This window comes from Jaculus jaculus, chromosome 7 (assembly GCF_020740685.1).
Source record: "Jaculus jaculus isolate mJacJac1 chromosome 7, mJacJac1.mat.Y.cur, whole genome shotgun sequence".
In the NCBI taxonomy this organism is placed as follows: Eukaryota; Metazoa; Chordata; class Mammalia; order Rodentia; family Dipodidae; genus Jaculus; species Jaculus jaculus.
This window is the reverse complement of record NC_059108.1, coordinates 87,514,328-87,541,034: the sequence shown is the minus strand read 5'-3', so window position 1 is coordinate 87,541,034 and position 26,707 is coordinate 87,514,328. Positions and strand designations below refer to the sequence as shown.

Genomic DNA, 26,707 nt, shown 5'->3' with positions numbered 1-26,707 from the left:
GAAAATGCCCATATGTAGACCTTCTGGCAGAAAGCTGAAAAAAGCCATGTTGCATGCAGTTCAATGGGAGAAAGAGAAGTCACCACTGAAGATACTCAACAGTGGACACTGCAAGACTTATATTTGGCCAGCCAGGCCAAATGAGCCAACAGGTGCAATAGTGGCATGTCTGTTATGGAGGAAACCAACCACCCTCTAATTTGACTGGAAGCCCGCTCCATGGGAGGGAATACATCCCTGATACTGAAAACCTACAATAGTGTAGTCATGAGCCCTAGGGGTGTAACATCTGCTGCTATCTAGTTAAATGTATATACTATGCTCACCAAACAGTCCAGTAAGCACTTCACTTAATGTTCATATGCATATAGTAATGCAACTCACACTTTTGGTCAGAGAACTTTCTCTTTTCCTATGGCAGTGACCTTGACTCAGAAGGCACCATGGTGCTGAGAAGAAGTGACAAAGGAATGCTCAGCACCGAAATATCTCTATCACAACTTCCAAGGCTCAGGGTCCATTGCAGAAGAGATAGCAGAAAGAATCTAAGATCCAAAGGGAGGGTAGGACTATCTACAGTGTGCTCCTCCAGACACAAAATGGCCTGGATATCCATGACCTCACAGTGCCTAACACTACCTACACAAGACCATCATAATATGCGGAAAAGATCATGACATAAAAATAAAAGAGAGACTGATTAAGAGAAAGAGGAGATATGATGGAGAGTGGAGTTTCAAATGGGAAAGTGGGGAAAGGGAGGGAATTACCATGGAATATTGTTAACAATCATGGAAGTTGTCAATTAAAAAAAAACAAAAGACTAATTTATTTGACAGAAAAAAATTCCAGGCAAGTGCCACTTTGTGCATCTGGCTTTACATGGGTACTGGGGAGTTGAACTTGGGCCTTTAGGCTTTATGGGAAAGCACCTTAACTGCTGAGACATCTTTGTAGCCCAACAGAAGAAATTTCAAGATAGTATGCTATTCGGGGTGTGGTATGGTTACTGCTAACTGCTTTTGGCCAGGGAGAGTGAGAGAGATAGGAATCAAGAATGAGTAGAAACTAGAGCACAAAAATATGAAAAAGTAACAGTTTTGTGAGGAAAAGAGCAAGAATCCAGTTAAAGTTGTACATAAGGCCGGTGAGTACAAAGCCATGCCTATAATTGCTAAAGATATTAGCATCATTAAAGAAAAAGCCCACATTTCTTTCTTTCTTTCTTTCTTTTTTTTTTTTTTTTTTGGTCTTTTCCTTAACCCCAGCCCTAACCTTAACCCTAACCCTAGAAAGCCCACATTTTAAACCAGGACCATAGGAAAGGTACTTTGAGGATAAAATCTTACCTATCAAGGTTTCCAATATCTACTAATGAAAATTAACTTAAAAAGGCAGTTCCTGAAGAGGATCCAGTCCCTGAGGGAAGATAAAGTCACAGGGCACCCTGCTCCAAGAGGGCTGCCCAGGGAACCATGTCCTAGGATCAGGCAGCCATGCATTCAGCTACTGCCGCAATCATGCAAGGGAGTCAAGCCATGACCCTGGCCGGCCATAGAGTAAGCGTCATCATCCATGTAGTGTTGGTTTTATACACATGCAGAATGAAAAAGTTATGGGGTCTAGAGGCTTACCCCCAAACTGCAGAAAGCCATGGAAGCCAGGCAACTTGTAGCAGAGTGGATCCCCTGCACGGGCTCTTCTTGAAAGTGTGAAGGTAAAGCACAAGTTGCAATGGAGACCCCAGGAGGCTGAAGACACCTGGAATAGGAAGCTTTAGGCATCAAGAAAGCTATCCCCCAAAGGATCACGTGCATTTGCTGGTGGCAGGGCCAGAACAGCAGGGCTATTGAAGGCCATTAGAGCACAGATGATGCCATTACAAGTGCCAGATGCCAGACATGGAGCTACAAAGTATAATGTTTGCTCTGGGTCCAGTTCCCCTCTTGTTCACCATTAGATATTGAAAGCATGTAACTTGTTTTTTTTAATTTTATACAGGCTCACAGCTAAGAGTCTTGATTTTATTCAGACTCATAGCTAAAAGCTTGCCTTGACTTTGAAATGTTTTAAAATTAAATATGAGAAGACAAAAAAAATAATATTCTTCAAAGAACCATAGGGCTGGAGAGATGACGCAGCAGTGAGGGTGCTTGCCTGCTAAGCCTAAGGACCCATGTTCAATTCCCCAGTGCCCATGTAGAGCCAGTTGCAGAAGGTCATGCATGCATCTGGAGCTCATTTGCACGCAATGGCTGGAGGCCCTGGCGTGCCCATTCTCTCTCACTATCTGCTTCTTCCTCTCTCTCTCAAATAAATAAATAAAATATTTTTAAAGAACCAGAATTTTATGATGGGAAAATTAATTTTGAAGAAACCAGAATTTTATGGTAGGAACACTGATTTTGAAGAGACTTCTCCTCCATCTCTTTAGACTCCTTTCACCAATAGTGCTCAGGAGAAGAGTTATTCCAGTCACCACTGACACTACATGGGAGCTACACAGATCATAAAAGCTGATAATCTCTAAGGGAAGGACTTTGCTTGAACACATTTTTCTGAATACTAACTTGGAGCTTTCATTTATGCACTGCCTTGAACTTTCTGTACTTTCTTTTGTCTTCTCCCAAGGAATTATTCTTTCCCTTGTATAAGTCATGATACAGAAAAGTATTTCCTAAACACTTGAACATTCAGCATTAGCATAGTGACCAACTTGTTTTCAGTAAATGGTGCCTGCCTCAAGAAAGATAGTAGTGAGCTGGAGAAATGGTTTAGCACTTAAGGCATTTGCCTACAGAGCCAAAGAACCCAGGTTCAATTCACCAGGACCCACATTAGCCAGATACTCAAAAGAGTGCACATGTCTGGAGTTCGTTTGAAGTGTCTGGAGGCCCTGGTGCACCCATTCTCTCTCTCTCAAATAAATAAAAATATTAAAAAGAAAGTAGCCAGTACAATCTGCAGCTTTCATACACTTACTGCCGGGTTCTCAAGCAGAATCACAGTCTCAGAGGTGGCACCGTGGCTCTCACAGACAACCACTCAGAGAACTGCTTTGAGTAACTCCCCTTTGTACTAGCCATGGTTTGGTGCACCCAGAGGGGGACAGCTTGCTGTTTCAATTCTGTTTCTAAATTCTCTTTCCTGTTTTCTCTCTTTTGGCACTTAGCTGGCAATTATCAATAAAATGCTAGCAATTATAATACAGGATGATACCCATTGTAGTTGCATTATGGTAACACATTAAACAACCAACAGTTCCTGGATTTTTTTATAAGAATAACCTCTTCCAGACTCAGCCCTTGCTATATGTACTATTTACTTGAGACTCTATCACTTTGGGCTTCAAGATTATTTTAGCAGGTATGAGCTGGGAAAAATTTAACCATACAACAAGGTCTGCTGACTATCAAGTTCATGCTGTTATGTCTTTGAAGGATGTAGCCCTGCTTAAGAGAGGTTAGCATGTAGAAAGTCTTGTTTAAAAGCTCTGCTGCTTTCTGCTTATAATTGCATTCACAGATTTCAGCCACATTATAAACAGATTACATACCTCATATAGAACATTTGGAAAATACAGAACAGCACAAAGAAAAATAACAAAATTCACCAATCATCTCACCTCTCAAACACTAATCTCCTGACATATAGTCATGAATTAAGTAACACTGTGATCAACAGACTATATATGCAACAAGATCCTATAAGATTATAATGAGTTTAAAGTTTACTATAGAAAAGTGCTCTGGGTTACACTAGCAGAAGCCTCATACATCTCATGCATCTCTTGATTGTTTCATTTTCTCTTGGGCTTGATTTAATCTAGTGTTATTCATCATGGCCCTAGAAACAATAGGTTATTCTATACAAATGCACATAAACACATGTATATGCCATGTAGTCTAGTTGTATAGTAAGCTGTACTGTCTAGGTTTGGGTAAATATATTCTGTGATATTCACACAGCAACAAAAATGCCTGACACATTTCTCTGAACATATCCTCACTGTGAAATGAGTCATAACTACATGTCGTTTTGACTTTTTTGTTTTGATTCTGCTTTGCAGTACTTCCACGTGTAAGAACCACTACCTATGCGCTTTTGTTATATACTGCTTTGTAACACATTCAAGGAAGCAAGCCACCAACTTGACTACATGTATGATTTTTTTTTTGATGATGAAGGTTAAAATCTCAAAGAGAGGCAAATAATTGAGCAAATACCTCTAAGAAGAAACAGCTATGGGAAACAGCTATTTTAAAAAAGTAAATAGGGGCTTGAGAGAATGCTCAGCCATTAAGGCTCTTGCCTGCAAAGCCTAATGACCTGAGTTTGATTCCCTAGTACCCATGTAAGCCAGATGTACAAGGTAGAACATACATCTGGAGTTAGTTTGCAGTGGCTGGAGACCATGGCATGCCCATTCTCTGTCTCTTTCCTTACAAATAAAAACATTTTCAAGGTTGATATTGTATATATGTAATTACAATGATTGTAATGGGGAGGTAATATGATGGAGAATGGAATTTCAAATGGGAAAGTGTGGGGTGGGGAGGGAGGGAATTACCATGGGATATATTTTATAATCATGGAAAATGTTAATAAAAATTTAAAAAAAAACATTTTCAAATGTTCAATATTCTAGCCATCAGAGAAATGCAAATTAAAACCACTTTGAGATTTTTGGCTCACACCAGTCAGAATGGGAATTGCTTCTCAGCTGGCATAGTCTTAGGTGAGACTTCTCTTCTTTATGGATTGTGGTTCCTCCTTTAATCACTTTAATTTAAGGTAACATTATTCCCCAAACCTTAAGAAGCCAGGTTAGACAGCTATCACTACCTGTGGAACCAACCCTCTTTCATATGCTACTGGGGTCACTCAAAAAATATATATATATACAGAAATAACAAAGACCTTTTCATTTCATTTGTTATGCCTTGGCTAGAATCACCTCTCAGAGACTGCAGCGTCTGTTTTTGTCTGTCACTTCATTACATCTTTTGTCAAATCACCTTGTTGAAAACATTATGTAAGCTTATTTCTAAAGAATTTTTTTTCTATAACTAAAAAAATACCACAAAACATTTTACCTGATTGCTCTAGGAGTTTCACTTTGAGAAAATTGCTCTTTTGTTTGGAAAGGAAGTCAGTGAGCTTTTTATTGTTTATTTTTTTTTTAAACTTAGCAAAAAGAAATCTTAGGAGAACCTGGATAGATTATGGGCCTAAGAGAAAGCCAAATTTCTCTGCATCAGAAAGTTAAAGGAATTTTGAGTGTGTTCCTCCAACCACTACAAGACAAAGGAGAGTCAGACCATGAAAGACAGCAGTTGAAAACACAACGTTTTCTTAGAATTGTGAGGACTGAGGTCAGGTCCCAGAAATGCAGAGTGAGACAGCAGCCAGTAAAGCCCTCTTGAGGTTGAGATTCCTGATGATGACTTGGAATAGTGAGTCCCATACTATTGTTCTTCTGTATTTTGAATATAAGATAACAGAAAGCAATAAACCACTGCAAATCATCGGACAACTGGCATGAAGAAGATGGTGTTGAGTCCCTATCTTGAAGCAAAACAGACTACACCAGTGGAGTTGACCACTGTAACAGTAGTGATCAGATGGAGAGAAGAAATTGAGAAGTCAGGAGCAAGACAAAATGGTAAGGACTAAATCTCAACTCCAGAACCAGCTAAAGAATTGAAGACCAGCCACACATATGTCATGGTTATTATAGAAAAGAATGGACTCACAGAGATAGAGGTTTAAGGACAGTAGGGTTATATGCATAATTCTTACATGAAACTTTTTTCGTTGTTTAAAATTAACAAGCTTTAGTATTTATTGCCTATGCCAGAAAAATGGGCACAGAAAATGAGAAGGGATTGAGGCCTAAATTTCTTCTATTAAATTGTGACAGTGAAAACAAGAAACCTTAGATACACTCACATGTTCACCATAAAGTGAGCACATAATATCCAAGTTATAAATAGTACCAAAATATCTCATTGAATTCATTCATTGTAATATTGTCATTTGTTACTTTATTTCTTTGCAGCATAATTAGACATGGCCACCCCACAAACTGTTTCTATGAATAAGCTTGTAGGCCCAGTTTCAGAACTTCCTCAGGCAAACCTATAGTGAACATTCAACTTCAAGCATGAAGAAATGGCTTATCTGGCAGAAATAACAGAGGCCAAGTTTTCAATGCAAACCCCCTCTTCAGATTTCTCAGTACATTTAGCACCTTAAATTTCAAGCAGTGAAGTGTAAAAATAGTGGGAGGGTGGCAGTATGAATTGGCAATGTTCTACTACCAAGGGAATCAAATGGGATCCGTTTTTTTTTTTTTTTTCCTGAGAAAAACAAATTTCATAACTGAAAGAAGAAAAGAGAGAAAAATCTGGAACCTGGTGTATCGAGGCAGTTTAAAGGTATCAGAGCCCCCAAAAGCACAAATAAGGAATATTTTAGAGCCTGTAAGAATCTATTTTTTTCTTTTTTTCTCCAGAACTCCATGGGAGGATGTCAATCAGAAAACTAAGTGCTTAACATATGTTATGGGATCTGTTTTTTCCTGATCTCTTTCTTTCCTAGGGATGCAAACAGGATTACTCCCTGTTCTGGAAACCTGGAGGTGCCTAGACACCTGAGGTAGGGGCTGGACTCACCAATTCAGCCCTTTATCCAACACATTCCCATGAAAGATCCCCATCAGGCTCACCAGGTTACCAGAGAAAAACAGGAGAAGATTAAGGTCAGTCTTCATCATACTCTCTCCAGGGCCTCATGATTCAGGTGTTCCCTCTGAGGACCTGATGAATGTTCAATCATTTGGTCTTTTAGGATGTAGAATTTTATGGTACTGTGGTGGTTTGATTCAGGTGTCCCCCATAAACTTAGGTGTTCTGAATGCTAGGTTACCAGCTGATGGATATATGGGAATTTCCTCCTAGAGGCAGTGTATTGGAGGGGGCAGGCTTATGGGTGTTATAGCCAGTTTCCCCATGCCAGTGTTTGGCACACTCTCCTGTTGCTATGGTCCACCTTATGTCGGGCAGGGGGTGATGTCCACTCTCTGTTCAGGCCATCATTTTCTACTGCCATTGTGGCGCTTCCCTTACAGCCTATAAGCCAAAATAAACCTTTTTCCCACAAGCTGCTCTTGGTGGGATGATTCCTACCAGCAATGTCAACCTGACTGCAAAAGGTACCATTGCCATTTGGGTTCAGTTTTGTGTCCCAACCCCCACTCCCAACCTCCCCTCCCCTCCTGCCCCACCTACCCTATTGTCCAGACCTCCAGATGTTTATTAGTTATGTTAGAATTTCAGGTAGATTCAGGTTAGGAGCCACAGATGAGTGAGACTATATGATGATTAGCTTTCTGTGATTGGGTGAGTTCACTGAGAATGATCTGTTCCAGGTACGACCATTTTTCTTCAAATTTCATTGTGTTATTTTCCCTTACTGCTGTGTAGAATTTCATCATGTAGATATACCACATCTTGGTTATTCATTCATCTAATGATGGACATCTGGATTGATTCCAGCTCTTTGCTATTATGAATTGAGCAGCTATAAACATGGTTGAGCAAATCTCTCTGAACTGAGGCATAGAGCTTTTAGTGTAAATACCCAGTAAGGGAATAACTGTGTCTGTTGGCCACTCTATAGTCAACCTTTTTTGGAGTTTCCATATTGTTTTCCATAGTGGTTGTACCATCTTACATTCCAAAAGTGAATGAGGGTTACTATTTCTCCACATCCTCTTCAGCATTTGTTTTCATTTGATTTTTTTTTTATATGTTTGCTATCCTTACTGGGATAAGGTGGAATCTTGTAATTGTGTTAATTGCATTTCCCTAATGATTAGGGATGATGAACATTTTCTTAAGCGTGTGTTTGCCATTTATATTTCTTCCTCTGAGAACTGCCTGTCCAGTTCTCTGCCCGATTTTGTGAGTGGGGTGTTTGACTTTCATTGTTTAGGTTTTTGAGTTCTTTGTAGATTCTAGAAATTAGGTTTCTGTCAGTTGTATAGCCAGCAAAAATCTTCTCCCATTCTGTGGATAATCTATTGGTTCTGCTTATTGTATGTTTGTCTGTGAAGAAACTTTAAGCTTCATGAGATTCCAATGGTTTTTTTTGTAATAATGTTTTTTTGTAAAAATGTTTTTTGTGTAAGTTCTTGAGCTCCTGGGGTTTTGTCAGGAAGTCTTTTCCCATTCCTAAATCATGGAAAGTTCCTCCTATTTTTTCATTCAGTAGTAGCAGAGCTTCCAGTGTTATAGTGAGGTCTTTTTGACCCACTTGGATTTGATTTTTGTGCATGGCAAAATATGTGGATAGAGTTTCATTTTCCTTCATATGGTTATCTAGTTTGTTCAGCACCATTTGTTGGAGATGCTGAGGTGGATCCTGAGAAGGCTTAGTGGTGAAGTAGGTTTCTTGAAAACAACAGATTGAAGGGTCTAATTTTTTGATCCACTCTTGATGGGTGAATTAAAGCCATTAGTATTTGAGGTAATGACTGTGAGGTTTGATTTGATCCCTGTCATATAGTTTTGGTTTGTGTGGTTTGGTGTTTTCTTGGACTTTGTAGATTTTTGTGCCTTCTCTGAGTTTGGTTATTGTGATCTGCTTCTTGTAGGCATTTGAGGTTGATTATCTGATTCTTCTGTATGGAGAATTCCCTGAAGTACTCTCTGCAGGTTTGGCTTTGTGTTCATATAGTTGTAAAGCTGAGTTTTAATCATGGAAAGATTTTCTTTCACCATCTATTATGAGAGAGACTTTTGCTGAGTAGAGTTGTTTGGGTTGGAAGCCATAGTTTCTTAGACTTTGCAGTGTTCTATTCCACGCCCTTCTGGCTTTCAGTGTTTCCACTGAGAAATCTGCAGTAATTCTGATGGGGTTACCTTTAAATAAAATTTATTGCTTTTCCTAGCTGCTTTTAGGATTTTCTCTTTGGTATCAATGTTTAGAGTCTTAATGACAATATGTCTTGGAGAGTTTCTCCTTTGTTCCTGTTTGGAGTTCTGTTAGCTTCTTGTAGCTTGATGGGCCTGTCTTTTGAGAGAATGGGAAAGTTTTCTTTGATAATTTTGTTGAATAAGTTCTCCATGCCTTTTGTCTGAATTTCTTCCCCTTCTGGTAGTCCCATGATTCGATTGTTAGAACATTCACAGGTATCCCACAGTTCCCTCATGTTCTGTTCATAGAAATGTTTGAACTTATTGAAACTTTTGGACTCTTAAACTGTTCCTTCTGTTTTCGTCTTCCAGACATGAGTTTCTATCCTCCACCTGGCTGACTCTATTATTGATAGCTTCCATAGAGTTTTGAGCTTGTTCACTTTGGTTTGCATTTGTTTACTACTTTTCTATGTATAGTTTCCATCCCTCTGTCAAGTTCCTTTTTCATGTCATTTTCTTGATACATCTTGGAAGTCATCCTTTCATTTCTTTATGAATTCATTTAGCTTAGCCAGCTGTTTATTGAGGTCCTCTTTTTATTCCCCTGCTCTCCTTCAGATCATTTACCTGTCTTTGGACCCTTTCCAAGGCCTTATCTATTAGGTCTAGTCTAGCAATGACAGCATTCATACAAGTATTGGTCCTTTGTTGCTTTTGTACAAATTCTGCCACTTGCTTTTTCAGAGTTGCATAGCTTATAACTTCATTTTGGGGTTCTAATCCTAATGTTTCTTCTATGTTTTGACTAGAGACATCCATTGTAGGACTGGGCAATCTCATTGGATTTAGTTGCATTTGATTTTTCTTGTTATTCCTTTTGCATTGTGGCCTGCCCATTACAGTGTTCGAGACTTATTTAATTTAGGAGGAAGCTATAGTCTACCCTTGAAATGTGTCCAGTGGTTATTCCCTTTTTTGTTTGCTTCCACTATTTTTCTGGTGATAATTGGGCCTTCCTATTCAGAGGGAAAGAGCCTGTGAGGCTCTGGTGGGGGCCCAAGGACCTGATGTAGAGGCTTATTGTTCTGTGATTCAAGGTATGGGAGTGCGTGGTTAGGTGGCCTGAAGTGGACAGGGGAATGGCGGGCAGTGACATTTGGGTGGATGCCATTTGGGTGCCTGGATCTGCTGGTGGAGCTAGTCTCAATTTCCTGGGTTCACAAGGGGATATGGGGGGGGGTTGCTGGAAAGTGGGATTGTTTTTGTGGGATAGAGTTTGTGTGGGGCGGGATGGGGGGTGTAGTGGGACTGTGATTGCGAGGTGCAGTGAGTGGGGCAGAGTTCACACAAGGTAGGGGAGTGGGGCAGCGGCCCTACGTGCAGAGTGAGTGGTACACAGGTCACACAGTGTGGGGAGAGTGGGACGAGCTTGTATAGGACAGGGGAAGGATGTGGGGCTGGGCAGCGCAGTGGGAAGGAGGTTGTGTGGGGTGAGGGCAGTGGGATGGTTGCCTACTCACTAAGGCGCAGGTAGAGCTACACCGGCCTGGGTCCCCTGGCCTGCAGTTAGTGCAGCATGGACTGTGGTGGGACTATGGCTAGATCGGCTGCTTGGGAGTATGAGGACTGGTTGGCTACCCAAGTGTGGGAATCAGCCAATTGCCCTTTTTTCCCCTCCGTGCTCTCCCACTGCAGGTCTGTTAGAGACTGCTCCCCCTAGAAGACCCAATGAATCCTTCCCCAGGAGGTGTGGCACAGGTAGGTGGATGCCATCTTGACCAGAATTCCTTTTCTTTTCTTTTATCACTGGTTCTGTCTAGAGGACTTCAGTGGAACTGTAGAAACAAAAGCTCCTTCTGAAATGGACAGAACACTTTCAAAGTTATCATCCCAGGGCCAGGCATGGAAATACCTAGAATTCAAGCACTAAAATCAATCTTGAGACAGGGGGATCATGACTTCAAGGCTAGCTGAGGCCAAGCTGGACTACATAGTGAGCCTCTGACCCTGTCTCAAAAAAAAAAAAAAAAGAAAAAAAAAAACTTACACATGCAATGTTATCATCCCAGTTGCCAAACTTGAAATATATCTAATTTGGCAAGAAAACTGAAATAATGTTGTTCAATCTCAAAAGTGCCATGTAGAAACTAAAATCTAGGAAAATTATAAATATAAATTTCTACCTAGATTTTTCTTTAATTTTTTAGTGAGCTATTTCAGTCATTCCAAACAAAACATAACAACTATAATGTTGGCCCCAAATCTAGAGTTAATTAGTAGTATATACATTGTAACTCTATAGAATGGGCTCTTCCCTACCAAATAGCAAATAATTTTGTAATTCATAAAAGAACATGCTTTTATGAGGCACTTTGCTAAGTGTAACTATATAATTTTGAGCTTAAGTGGTGTAATATGGACTTTTATTTGAGCTCATTGCAAGCTAAGGGGAGTTACTTAATAACAGATCCTAGAAAGTGCCACGACGCTTGTTTCCCACTGTGGGACTATGATTTCAGGGAGGACTGATATCAAGGAAGGACTCTTGAATGTCTACTTCCAGGCATTATGGGGTATCTACTTGGATTAACTCACAACAACTCTAAAATCAAATAAGCATATGAGTCACTCCTTTCAGGAATGACATAACAAGTAACGTAAGATCCTTGAGAGAAGAGAAGTGCATGAAGTGAGTTCCAGACAAAGTCCCCAGATTTCTGTCTGGAGACAATTGCCTGACCAAGCCTCAGAAACACGCAGTCTAAGCAGACAGAGTGGGTAGGTCTGCTCACTTGAGGAAGCAGATACTAGAGTTCAGAGCAGATAAATAATGTGTAAGACCTGTGTTATAGATGTGCATGATGAGACTTTAATAGATCCCAGATGAGTTATGGAGTTGAAAGTTGAACCAAGACCTCAGAGGTTGAGCAGTTTCTGGAAAAGAGCAATGGTAAAAGAATGTCAGTGTTCATTCAGAGTTATGATCGTGCCAAAGGGGACTTATTAGAACCCCATGAGAACTCTCAACATACAGCCGATACATCACAAAGTTCAAGATTTAAGAATAAGAGCATTCCCCTAGAAAAAAGTGAGTACTTTTCAAGCTGGAACATTTTGAGAAACCTGTTGGAAATGTTATAGTTCTCCACTAACAATGCTAAACTTGCAAAACTTCAAGTCTGCATGAGTTAAGGTGATCAGGCAGTAAACAACTTAATAATTCATAAAAATATATGAACTGCCTCCTTAAATAAGAATCAACCTTCTGAAGTGGGAGTACCCAAACTAGAATCTCTAAAAAGTATTATCCACAGGTCTATTATTTAAACTATTAGGCACCAACAGGGAACATAGTTCAGTTGCTGAACTGATTGACTTTTAAGCATGTGTACATGAGTTCAATTCTCTGTACCTACATTAAAGTACTGAGTGTGGTGACAGGCACCTATAATCCCAGCACTGGGAGGCAGAGAGAGTTAGATCCCTGTGGCTCTCTGGCTAGCCAGTATAGCCTAATTGGTGAGCTCCAGGCTGATGGATGACTCCGCCACTTACCCAAAAAATGTGGATAACATTTCAGTTTTCCTCCATGTCATTAAAAGTTATTAGTTAAAAGGCAGTCTTGAAAGCTTCCTATTACCTAGAAACCTTCATATGAAAGAAAAATTTGAAATTAAAATTAATTTTAAGACTCCAATCAATATGGGATGATGGATTGAAAAATCCAGCTATATCCTCTTGAATATGAGAATCCCAAGATCCATTTGACAATCACTGACAAATACACAGAAGAAAGGTTTCAAAATAGAAGTAGTGAGAAGAAAGGTTTCAAAATAGAACAGAAGTAGTGAGGAAAATACTTTTTTTTTTGTTTTGAGGTAGGGTCTTGCTCTACCCCAGACTGACCTAGAATTAACAGTCTCAGGCTGGCCTCAAACTCACAGCCATCCTCCTACCTTTGCCTCCAGAGTGCTATGATTAAAGACATGCACCACCATAGCAAATTATGTTCTTTTAAAATAAATTATTTTTTAAATTTTTTTTAATTTTTATTTATTTATTTGAGAAGAATAGAGAGAAAGAGGCAGAGAGAGAGAGAAAGAGAGAGAGAGAATGGGCACGCCAGGGCCTCCAGCCACTGCAAACGAACTCCAGACGCGTGCGCCCCCTTGTGCATCTGGCTAACGTGGGTCCTGGGGAATTAAGCCTCGAACCGGGGTCCTTAGGCTTCACAGGCAAGTGCTTAACCGCTAAGCCATCACTCCAACCCCAAAATTTTATATATATGTATAATGTATTAGAAGGCCTTCAACAAATTGCTGAAAACTAAAGATAAAATTTCTTGAAAGTAACTAAAAGACAAATCAGATACTTTTGCATAAGGAGAAGAATAAAAATTATCACTGCTTTTTCAATAGAAATAATAATTTCAAGAATGCAATAAAATGACTTCTTTAAAATATCACCAAAAAAAAAAAAAAAGCCTTTCATTTCAGAATTTCAGATGCAACTTAAACAGTTCACACAAACTAGAGTTAAATAAAGATATTTGTGGAGGAATGAAAGCTGGAACAATTTGTTTCCAGACTATTGACAATAACTGAAAGATGTTTATCAGGTTGAAGCAAACATCTATAAGAGCTAAAGTCACCAAAATTTGCAAATAAGAGAAGATGGGAAGCTAAAACTTGAATTGAGTAAATGTCTTCAGGTTCATGTTAAAGATAGAGAACTAAAATTCCTACATCTTAATTAATGTTTAATCTCTTTCTTCGTGTTTGGCCCTTGTAATCAGAACAATGTCAAAAGTTAGCTAGAAACTTTTTGTAGTTTGTTTATTATTTTAGGTAGGATCTCACTCTAGCCCAGGCTAACACGGAACTCACTCTAGTTCCAGACTGGCCTCAATTTTTACCAACCCTTCTACCTCTTCCTCCCAAGTGCTGGGATTAAAGGCATGAGCCACCACAACCAGCTCTTTATTTTATTTTTTGAAACATTTTAAATTATTATTAAAGCATCCATTTCCAATGTTGTTTGACAATTTTTAGCATGTAATTTTATTTAACACTGAACATTAAATTTCAAAGTCCAGTTTCAGAGTTTTAAAATATTTTATTTTTGTCAATAGTTACTGTAGATTGTTTCTAGCAATACTGAGTAAAAGATTCTGACTTATTAAAAATGTGTAGGATTTTATATGATTCACCTCAGTGCAGTTTAAAAACTGTAAGCGGGGGCTAGAGAGATGGCTCAGAAGTTAAGGCACTTGTCTGCAAAGCCTAAGGACCTGGGTTCAATTTTCCAGTGCACACAGAAAGCCAGATGTACAAAGTGACACATGTGCCTGGAGTTTGCAGTGGCTAGAGGCCATAGCATACCCATTTTCTTTCCCTCTACCTCTCTCTCTTTCTGTCTGTCTCTCTCCCTCCTCCATTCCTCCTTCTCTCTCTCTGTCAAATAAAGAAATAAAATATTTTAAAAACCTGTTATGGGGCTGGAGATATGGGTCAGTAGTTAAAAACACTTCTTTGGAAAGTATTGACAGGTTTGATTTCCCAGTACTCACATAAATCAGATGTACAAAGTGGCACATGCATCTGGAATTCTTTTGCAATGACAGAAGGACCTGACATGCCCATACTTTCTCTATTTTTCTCATCTATCTATATCATAAATAAATAAGACAGAAATGATAATTACCCTGATTTGATCATTATTTAAAAAATAAAAACATATATAAACTTCAAATGGTCATAAGATATGGGAACTCAGAGAAGTAAGACTTTCAGTCAAAAATCAGATCCTCCTACCCATGCTTCAGCTCCCAGGATAGTATCAGGCAAGATATATGGGTATAGACTAAAATGAATCTTCAACAGGAATATGGAGAGGGTGAGATGAAACCTAACCTTAAAAAAAAAAAAATTGGCTCTGGCCTGTAACTTGCAGTATCAGAAATAAGTTGCTATACACATTGATCTGTTGATGTATGAGGTTCCCAAAACAAGCAAGCTTCTGTCAAAGCACTTGATTATCTGTCTGAGGTAAAAGGTAAGACCCTGTTGCTGAAGACACCATATGCTGCTGACAAAGAACACAGACCTGGCTAGAATCCAGAAAAGAGACAGTCCCCAAAAAGTTAGCCTGTCTAGTTCTGGCAAGCGCTACATGAGCTGCTGGGGGAAAGTGGCTAATAACAGTGTGAGCGAGCAGGGGTCTAAGCTAGTCAGAAGCAACCAGCCTGACAAGAAGTACACACAAGTGCAATGGTGGAACACAGCCTTGGTGGGTAACCAATGGCTTAATGATTGACTAAGAGATCTTCTCAGTGAAAAGAAACCCATATCTGGAACTGGGAACCAGGTCTGAATCCTATGGAGACAAAGATTATGCTCTCCAATGTCAAATACCCAGTAGTCTTTGGAAAACAGAGGGGTTTCATCCATCAAACTCTCCCTAAATTAACAATGTTTATCCCAATAAACCCATGCTAACTTCATTCTCCATTGGAGAATATGTTTTCCTTTCAGAAGGTAGTGAGACCCAAAGAGATAAACCACCCATCACATTTCAGCCAAAGCCCAGGTGAAACCACAGAGAACTGGAGAAATGAGCAAGAGTGCTGCTTCCATGGTGAACCTGACAATCAGTGCCAGGGTGAAGGATTTAGACACTGAGGATACTCAACACACACCAAAGCAGAAATCAAGAGGCTCCTAAGAGCTTATCACTGAAGTAGATATAAAACACACCCACCCCAGCTCAGGGAATATTGTGGAAGAGGGAACAGAAAGAGTGTAAGAGCCACAGGTTGGGACATCATGCCCAGAGGCATTGCCTCCCCCCAATAACTGACTCCTGCTCCCACAACATATAACTCAAAACCCCATGGAGAATACCTGCAACCCCACTGAAGAAGGCCCCCAGTGGAATGGGAGTAGAGATGAGGGAAAGGATGGTACCAACACATGATGCATCCATACTAAGTATGTCCGTAATAAAAAAAAAAAAGATACTGTAACTCATAAAAAGAATGTAGAAACTGGTTCAGAAACCGATTTTCCTCCAGTTTACATTCAGAATTAGGTCATATCCTTTAATTTTTATTTATTTATTTATTTATTTGAGAGAGACAGATAAAGAGAGAGAAAGAGATATTATATATACTGAGAATGGCTATACCAGAGCCTTTAGCCACTGCAAACAAACTCCAAATGTATGCACCACCTTGTGCATCTGGCTTACATAGGTCCTGAAGATGAATCTGGGCCTTTTGGCTTTGCAGGCAAGCACCTTAACTGCTAAATAATTTCCAGCCCTCATATCTTTAAACATCTAATTGCTTTAGATAAGTATCACAAAACTAATTATTATACTTTACCTGAAGAATATGATGATTTTACAGTAAGAATTAAATAATTTTCTTTCATTTTAAAACACCCACTATTTCTTGTTTTGCACTTACTCTGATAATTAAAGATAATTTTTCTGTTCTAGAAAAGGATATGTGGAAGTCTAAGAATTATCTTATTAAAGATACAACCATATTTTTAAAACTCAAGGAAAATATTAAGTTTTTCATATTAATAAAAGCCAAATTATTTTATGATAAATGTAAAGGTATTTTGCTACTAAATCAAATTAAAATCCAATATGATAAATTAAAATAGCTGGGAGGTGCTCTGACTTTGGAGAATACAATACCAAAAATCCTGAATTACAGGTGGTAATGTGGTACTCTAAGGTTGTATGGTAGTTTAATGTATGTCTCCTGTAGACTCAGGTATTTTATTAAAATGGCCTTTATAACCTTCAACCCCTCACTGGAAAACTCCTGCTGTTGCGGGGGAGGGTGTCACTGGAGGCAGATCTCAATTCCAGCATAAAGGTATGCAAAGAGGTTTTAAGCTCTGGCTGTGATTCCTTGCGGTACTGGCTGTTTGGCAGTAGTTTTTCTCTCTGCTTGGATTTATGAATGGGAGCCAGCGTTTTCCACTATTTGATGTAATTTCATCTGGGTTTGTAAGATTGAAATAAATCCCTTCCTCCCATAAACTGTCTGGTCTGAATGTTCATCCCAGCAACATGGAGCTGTCTACAACATGTGGGAAGGAGACTTCCTAAGATCAATCAGGCACTGAGACATGAAAAAGATATGGATAGGTTACAGATGGCATAAGAAACAAAATCAAGGGCTGGAGAGATTTCTTAGTGGTTAAGGAACTTCCCTGTGAAGCCTAAGAACCCAGGTTCAATTCCCCAGTACCCACATTAGGCAGATGCACATGGTGGCCCATTCATCTAGAGTTGGTTTGCAGTGGCTGGCTGGAAGGCCTGTTGTTCCCATTCTCTCTTTTTCCCTGTCTCTCTCTCTCTCTCTCAGATAAATAAAATATTTTTTAAAAAGAAACATAATTGAAAGATACAGTATATAAGGCACTATAAATGTAGTACTTAAAATGTATTATATAAAATATATTTGGGAGGCTATGGGATCATTTGAAAACAAGGAACATCAGCAAATGTTCAGAACTGGGGAGGGGGTGAAAAGCCTCTTCAGCTATTACCATAATTTTCTATAAATTTCTAGTGGCTCTAGTAGTTACAGAGTTATTTACATATTTTTATGCTCTGGAAATTAAATGATACCTTTTTTTTATTTTCCTGTTAATTTAAGAAAGAACTAATCAAAGATCATTAGAAAAAAATTTTGAGCTAGACACTGATACAAAATTTTTAAATTCTAATTACTAAAGATCAAAATCAAAATCTTCCATGTTTTAGTGAGCAGAATAAATAGCTTATACATTTTCATGGGTTTGTACATCAAAAAAACACTAAAAACAGTCTAGCCATCTATAGCTTTTAATATATTTACATGTCCGACCCAATCCAAAAAGCCCACTAAAACACAAATTCAGATTGCAATTCTGTTACAATGCAAGCCTGGCACAAAAGCCTTCTAATGGTCTTTGATTAGTTCTTTATTAAATTCATCAAGGGAGCAAAGAAAACTTAATAATCTTCACCACTTGTCATCTTTCTGATTAGAGTTTTGATTAGAACTTTCAGCTTTTATTTTCTTCCTTGCTATCCTTTGCCACAGCCTTGATATTGCTTCTAGTTGGGAAAGAAGAACAAGGTAGATGGGGAATGCTAAGTCATCATGTTTGCTAATATTCTCTGAAGATGAACCTTCGTGTCAGAGGGTTATTGGGGCAGAAAGTCAGGAGATCTCTGTGCATCCCTGTTCTGCCACCTAAATTGCCTCTTTATATGACAAAACATTTTCTTTAACAATAAACTTTGTGCTCTCACCAGCTTTCTATTCAGAGATGCTTTTTGTTTGTCTTGGATGTTTATTCCCCTCAGGGGTTGAAACTCATTTCTTATATCCCATTGAATTTATAAATAAACATTATATTGGGGATTGGTTAGTTGTTCTGTATATATCTCATGTGTGAAAGCAATGTGATTATAGAAATCATCATCCATACATATTTGAGAAATGCTCAATTATATTTTTCAGAATAAAGGGCTCAGAAAGGTCACTCACTGTAGGATAAAAGGAGTGAGATGAACAATAATGATGTTTACATTTTCTTCCTGCTACAACATATGGGGGATAATGACATTCAGATTTCTATATAGCACATCTCTCTCTAGTATTCAGAAATATTGCCTCAATTATTTTTCTATCATTGTTGAAAAGTAGGAAATGTGTAGCTATTATCATCTCCATTTCCTATTATATCATATCCAGCTATTTTAGTTGCTGCTGCCTGAAGAGAAGAACTGTAAAGTATGTGCTTCTAATCACATCCAATCACCATTAGACCTCAGTGTTGGAGAGAGACAATAGGAAAAAAGGTAAAAAGCAATAATAAAAATGTAAACATGAGAAATTTTAACCTACAAATGTTGTGTTCTAAAAGTTTATTCATTAGTCTATTGTTTTAAACTCAAAAAAATCTACATTTCCATAGAAACAATATTCTCAGTGGTAGTTAGATTCCTACTCTAACCTAGCTAGCCCATTTATTTATGTAGTTGAAAACATAAGTACTATGAAAATTACAGTACTAGAAAATTATACTATCAGAAATGCACAATATTTTAACTATATTCAACATTAAATAAACTTTTATGGGCTAATCTAGTAACCCATGTCACTTTGTGACCCCAACTCAATACTTTGTACTTTGTAGTCACAGATGCTTTGACAAGTACTTGAGATTAGGAACACACCTCCCCAAAACAAACTCATAACCACAGAATACTCAGAAAAAAAAATAATTGGCAGCCCATCAAATAGGCAATTTTTGCTTTATTTCCCAAAACAATAGACAGCCTAAGAAAAGGCAATTTGACATCAAAGAATTCTTCAATCAGGATCTCAGAGGAAGTCTTCAAATATTGCTGATTCAAATGAGCTCTGCCCAGGTGATTAAACTCCAGGTTTTCAAAATACACTGGATACATAGACCATACCAAGTGTTGTGACACTGAACAAATTGCCTAAGGTTTATACTCAAATACAAAGAACACATGAAGACTTATCGTACATGTGTATGAGAAATAGAATATAGTTGAGAGATATGGAAACAAACATAGAGTTTCAATTCCAACAAGCCTATGAAAATCTGCCTAATTGGTTGAATAAGTTATAGAGCTAAATAAGGTCTTGTTGAGAATATAGAGTGGAGGTTTTTCCTTCCATATTGCTGCTGAGAAACAGATTTGAAGTAAAGCATCAGATATTAATATGTATTAAATACCTTCTATCATAAGCCAGAACAGACTGACATTTCCCCAAGTGAAACAAGCATCAATAATGTCCTTCCTCCAGCATTACAGCAATATCCTTTGGAACACACCTAAAGATGAAAACCCAAATGACACTATCCTGTACACACTGTTATTTGTAAGAACAGTTAGCTTTCTAGAGTTCATAATCCTAGTTTATGCATGTTAATATTATAGCCCAGGCTAACCTAGAATTCACTATGTTGTCTCATGGTGGCTTTGAACTCAGTGATCCCTCTACATCTGCCTCCCTGTTGCTAGGAGCAAAGGCGTGTGCCACCATACCAGGCTGAAAATCACAAATATTTGTTGTAAATCAAATTGTTCTACTTGCCTATGAGATCTTAGAAAGCAAGGACTGTGCTTTGCTTACTGCCATTTCTTCAGGGCCCTGCATAGTGCCAAGGAGCTCAATACGGACATAAAGCTGATGCTTTTCTTCATCTCCTTAAACTTCCTTCTACAAGCATAGAGCTCTGCCACCTGTAATGCTCTTCCTCACCCATCTGGCCCAGTTTTTTTTTTTTTTTTTCCTTATTTCATGCAGAATCTGTGACAGGAAGCTAAAAGGTTTTACTTACTGTTCTCCAAAACCCAACTAGATCTACATGTGAGCTGATGGATAGAATTTCTTTTTAAAATAACATGCTCTACTTTCTTACTTCCTGTTTAATTTGTTATTGAATATATAATCTCCTACTAGAGAAAAACAACAAAGACTTCTATGCTTTGAACAGCTATTCTGGTTAAAACTTATTAAAACAAAGTGTTAAAGAGCTTCTAAAAGTATTTGATTCCATTTGTCCCATCCTGTCCCAGAGGAACTTATGTACTTGCACACATGCATTCAGCACACACACACACACACACACACACAAGCAATACTTGGTAGAAAACTGAGATACCATTTATAATGACAATACATATTCATAAATATTTTTAAAGTATATTATTTATGCAATCGACATAAATAGAACTTTGAGTGCTATTCTAATCTTACATTACAATTATATATTTAGGACACCTTACTCATAGATTTTAACAATTCAAAGAGAGTGCTTTAAAGTGCACTTTTGCTTCACAGAGGAGTAGTTAAATATTGCATTCCAGATATAACACTTAAAACTATAAGATCTCTGAGTCATTTGACAGGCTGTGTCTCCTCATATCCCGTCATATAATTTCTTCATATAATTTCTCTTGATATATATAACAAATGGGTCAACTAGTCTCCAAGGCTACTTTTCTAGCTCTGAAGTTTTATGTAATTATAGTCATATTTTTATATTTTTACTGCTGTTCTAAACTATTCTTAAATTCTCTATTTCCTTCTTTCTTTCCTTCCTTTGTTGATCTCAGCTTTTGCTTATGTTATTCCATTCTAACAGAAAGTAATAAGTTTTGGTATTTACAGAGTTTTGTGTGGACTCTACATCTAGCATGTGATTAATGTGCTTCTGCAACCATGAACTAGGGAAAAGAAAACAAAATCAGAAGTTGTAGGCTAACTAAATACCTCATAATAGCTTTGATTTATATAAAATAGATGGTTGACTATTTGAAAGGAGGAATGGGCACAGCAAAAGGAGAACAGGGGAGGGTAATTAGGGTGATACATGACATACTTAAATGAAAATGTCATTATGAAACATTGTACAATAAGTACATACTAAGAACTTGTTTTAAAGGAAGAAATGGAACTAACAAGTGTTAGTTAATTCCACTTTCCAGAATACCAAAACCTGTTCAGCTATCAGATAGAGAATTATTGTTATGCAGAAAATAAGGCATTCAGCAGCAAGTTTTGAGTATAGGTACAACAATTTTATTGGCAAGAACTTTACCTCAAGCTATGAGCTTCACTGAAACTTCCAAAGCATACACTTCACATGCCTTGTAACATGCAGGTCATCAGCATGGGAAGCAGGGGGTATCTTTTGAGAAAATGTGAAGTTTTTCTAAGGTATTTTATAAAATGGTTTGGCAGAAGTTTGTCATGTAAATACTAAGGTAAGTGTTTTCTTTGTTGTAGCTCTAGAAAAGGTTAAGTACTGTATTTTAGAAGTCTTAACATTTTAGAGTGGTTAAAATGAATGCTCGTCCCATTTAATCAGAGCCCCTATTTTTGCCTTTGATGGGCATACTATGTTTTCCCTCAGTCTCAGAATCAAAAGGTTTGATTGGGTCTTTCCAGCACCAGCTTTTTTATTGCTTGGCTTTTATGTAAACCCAGGAGAAGGATTTGTTTGCATTCTCCTGGGCTTTAGGAGCAGACTTGGGTCTCTGAGGACGAATGCAGCTTTAGATAGAGAGATGGGTCAGTGGTTAAAGGCACTTGCTTGCAAAGCTTATGGCTCAGCATGCACATAAAACCAGAAGCACAAACTGGCATATGCACCTGGAGTTCGTTTGCAGGGGCAAGAGGCCCTGGTATACTATGCTCATTTTCATTCATTCTTTCTTTCCCTTTCTCTCTCTCTCTCTCTCTCTCTCTCTCTCTGTGTGTGTGTGTGTGTGTATTTGCAAATAAATAAATACTTTTTTAAAAAGTTGAAAAATATATAGTACGTAGAAGCTAGATTCAGTGGTGAAGTTTCATAATAAGACAACCTTCTACCCAGGACTCAACAAAAATTTCAAAGTGTGCCTACTCAGAGCACTTGATACAGGAATTAAAAACTGGCTCACTCCTCTTTGTAAAAGAAATCAAATTCTCTGTTCTATGGTTCTGGATATCCAGTTAGAATAAGCCATTTATGATAATATAATTAATTATGGCATCTGTAGAAGTAAGCATCACTATATTTTCACCAATGTTCAAAGAGCACAAAAGAATTAACAAAACAGAGTAGATCTGGGTCTGCTAGCTTCTTTCATTCTTAGTACTTATCAGGCAAAAATTAAGATTTCCACATAAAATAAGTCGTGTAATACTAATAAGATTAGCCATCCTACAGAAAGGAGAAAAGTGCTGAGACAACTTTGTACTCAGCAGTGCTGAGTTTCAAATAATCTCTTTTACAGAGACTCTTGACATAATATGCATAATATGCAAGTTGACCTCAGCCTCAGAGCTCATCAGCCAAAGTCATTCTATTATACAGAGAGGACAAATATGCTATATTCCTTTTGATTCACTTAAAACTCATGGCCAGAGGAATTGAGCTGCCTATCCTGATGAAATTTGATAGTAATTGTAAACTTCAGGTAATGTTCTCTCTGATACTTGTAATCTTAAAAAAAAAAAAAGCACCCTCTTTTAAAAAACGTTTTATTTTCATTTATTTATTTGAGAGAGAGAAAAAGAGGCAGAGAGAGGGAGAGAGAGAATAGTCATGCCAGGGCCTCCAGCCACTGCAAACGGACTCCAGACATGTGTGCCCCTTTGTGCATCTGGCCTACTTGGGTTCTAGGGAATCTAACCAAGGTCCTTTGGCTTTTCAGGCAAATGCCTTAACCTCTAAGCCATTCCTCCAGCCCCAAAAATGTACTCTTAACCTTTTTGGGCAGGCCAACAATGTTTAGATTTTTGTCCATGTTAATCTTTTAACTCCTCAATAGGAAAGAGCAGAAATGTACCAGAAAACACCTTCTTCTGCCTGACTCATGAATATGACTATCCAACAACAACAAAGGCAAGTACTCTATTAACTATGGAGAAATTTTTGGGACAACTGCATTGATGCAGGAAATATCCCTCAGATATATTCAGGGCCAAAAGCTGGATGTAGCACAGCACATATAATGTGAGTCAACTGAAACAAACACTATATAACGTGTCTATATTTCAGTCTGGAAGGTACATACCAAACACTTGGCTTTAAAATATGCTTTTGTGTTGTCAAAAATAGTTTTTCACAAAGATTATTTTTTATAATTTTTAAAATTATTTTTATTTATTTATTTGAAAGTGACAGAGAAAGAGGCAGAGAGAGAGAGAGAGAGAGAGAGAGAGAGAGAGAGAGAGAGAATGGGTGTGCCAGGGCCTCCAGCCACTGCAAACGAACTCCAGATGCATGCGCCGCCTAGTGCATCTGGCTAACTTGGAACCTGGAGAATCAGCCTGGAACCGGGGTCCTTAGGCTTCACAGGCAAGCGCTTAACCATGAACTCGTCTCCCCAGCCCACAAAGAAATTTTTAACAAAGAAAATGTATTAATATGTCACTTTCATTGAAATGAAGAGCTTTAAAACATGCCTTTGCCTTTGTCAGAAACATATTTAGTTCTCTAAAGCATATCTTTCAATTAGCAATAATCATGCCTCTATAAACCTCATTGACTACAATATTGCCAGTGTGCAAAGCTAAAGCATATTTTTGAAATATTCTCTACAGATATAAAGTGTTATATTCTTTATAGCATATTTTATTGAAGAGGCATCAAGGGCTTACAACTTACCTGAGGTCAGAGGGAGTTTGTGTGCAGGCTGTTGCTCCCCAGAGCCTAACATACTTACTATCACATGACACGAAATAATGCACATGTAGGCATAGGGTGGACAGGTAGGCAGATGGTTGAGCAGGTGCATGAAAAACCATTTGAGCCCACCACTCATCCTAGTTAACTGAGAAGCATAAATATTCTGGAATAAATATTCATTGAGAACTTTAATATATTAGTATATTTCAAATTTGATCATATTCCCACTCTTACGGTCTCTCTCTCCCTCCCCATTACACTGAGAGACATCCTCAGTAGGGTTATCAGCATTAAACTCAAAACTCATTAAAGGGCTGGAGAGATGGCCCAATGATTAAGGTGCTTGCCTGTATAGCCCCACCATCCAAGTTTAATACCTCAGTACCCACATACCACAGTACCCACATAAAGCCACATGCACAAAGTGGCACATGCATCTGGAGTTTGTTTGCAGTGGCTGGGGGCTTTCTGTCTCTCATTTCAAATAAATAAAACATAATAAGGTCATGAAAACAGAAAATCGGAGGCTGCTGAAAGCTCATCACTAGAGACTTATAGCATACCTTTGATGGATGCTCTGTTAAGAAATTTTGATTTTGCAGCAGGTTTGCTGGTCTTTACAATAACTCTGACTGTGTTTGAAAGCAAATTTCTCATCCTGTATATTGACAACTTTTTGATATTGGATATGCTCTGTGAGTCACAAAACAACATGCTAATTTTAAGAATTTTTTAAAATAGTAAACCATATAAAAATTCTGTTTGGTTTTTTAATGTAGGGTCTCACTCTAGCACAGGCTGACCTGGAATTCACTATGAAAAACCACAAAAAAAAAATCTGTTTGCCTCACTACATGTGAGACCTTTTCCCTTCAATTCTTGGCTGCTTCTAAATCGCTAGTTTCACTATCATCCTGCAGCAGATACTCAAAGCCCACCACCATTCCTATCAAAGTCAAGAAGGACAAATTAATAGACTAGGAAGTAACTGCCTAATTTTTTTTATTAACATCCTTAGCTGAGACCAAAGTTAGGTTAAAGAAAAGAAGTCAGTAAAATATCTAAGACAGTTTTTTCTTTGCATGCATATTTGTATGTGTGGTACACATGCATGTGTATATGTGTTTCTATGTGTGTGGGCATACATGTATATGTGCAGGTGTTCATGCACCTTCAGATGAGTGGAAGCCAGAGGTTGATGTTGGGTGACTTCTTCAGTCTCTCCTCACCTTTCTTTCACTCTGAAGAGTTCACTGATTGATGAGACTAGCAGACCTTCAAATGCCAGTGGTCCTTTTGTCTCTACCTCCCAGCTCTGGGATAGCAGGTGTGCAGTGACCCATCTGCTTTGACATGATTGCTGGGTATCTGAACTCATATCCTCAAGCTTATATAGCAAGCATTTTACTAACTGAGCCATCTATCCAGCCTTTTGATGAATTTTAAGTCTAATACTGATAACCCTACTGAGGAGGCCCCTCAGTGCAATAGGGAGGGGGAGAGAGACCATAAGAGTATTAAGAGGAGTTCGTACAGAAAGTACTTATGGCTGTGTGTGGTAGCACACACCTTTAATCCCAGTACTTGGGAAGCAGAGGTAGGAGGACTGCCGAGAGTTCAAGGCCACATAGTTAATTCCAGGTCAGCCTGAGTGACAGAGAGACCCTATCTCAAAAAAACACAAAAAAAGTACTTATGATAACCATCTATCTTTTTTATTCATCCTTAAATTTTTAACTCTCAATCTTTTGTCATTGTGCTAGGGGCAAATAAACATGGGCAGTAGTCAAAAGTTTTAACTCTCAATCATTGTTTTTTGTCCCTGTGATAGGGGTAAATAAATGTGGGCAATGGTAAAAATTTAAATAATCTCAGGAGAGGAAAAAGAGAAACAGGGAGGGAGAGAGTAACAGCAGATGGAGGGACAAACAACAGGCACAGAGACAGCAGAGGATTTGGAAAATGTGCAATTAGGTTCTAATTTTGCAGGCAGGGACAGCTGTGCATGGTCCAATGCAGCATGCACAAAAGACAGCACCTCAGATCACTTTCTCTTCATGTCAATTATTCCTCTTTCTCACTTTTTTCCTCTAACAGCTAGTGTTCTTTGATCTAGTCTTGGTAGAGTCTTATACACAGCTCTATGTACTTCCCTTCCCTCTACTTCTAGCCAACCATACTGACCTAGTGTCCTGGAAAATAGTCTTGTACTTGTTGTGTGATCTTGGACCAGTCAATAAAGGCATTAGTCCAGATAGTCAGAGATTACTTCCAGGTCGAATGTTCACTATTTTCATTCTTCTGTAAAATTACTTGTTATATCAACAGTGTGGCTTTCTGATCATTCTTCAGTGCTGTATCTGCTATTGTGCTGATGATGTGCCTAATAATTACTGACTGGCTGCAGATTGTCCTCACAAACCCTGTCTCAATGGGTTAGATGCTCTGGAGTGTTTAATGATGATTGAATCCAATCAGGAAGACATGTCACTGGCTCATGATCCTGGACTAAAATATAACATGCATGAGCATGTCTTAGATGGATTGATGTTA

General features: G+C 38.3%; 1 non-coding gene across 1 annotated transcript; it reads right to left on the bottom strand.

Annotated features, from left to right (window-relative positions):
- Nucleotides 1-23,902: 23,902 nt before the first annotated feature.
- Nucleotides 23,903-24,040, bottom strand: LOC123462406. Its single transcript, XR_006638229.1, has one exon. It is a non-coding gene; the product is annotated as a U4 spliceosomal RNA (small nuclear RNA).
- Between the last annotated feature and the right edge of the window lie 2,667 nt (nt 24,041-26,707).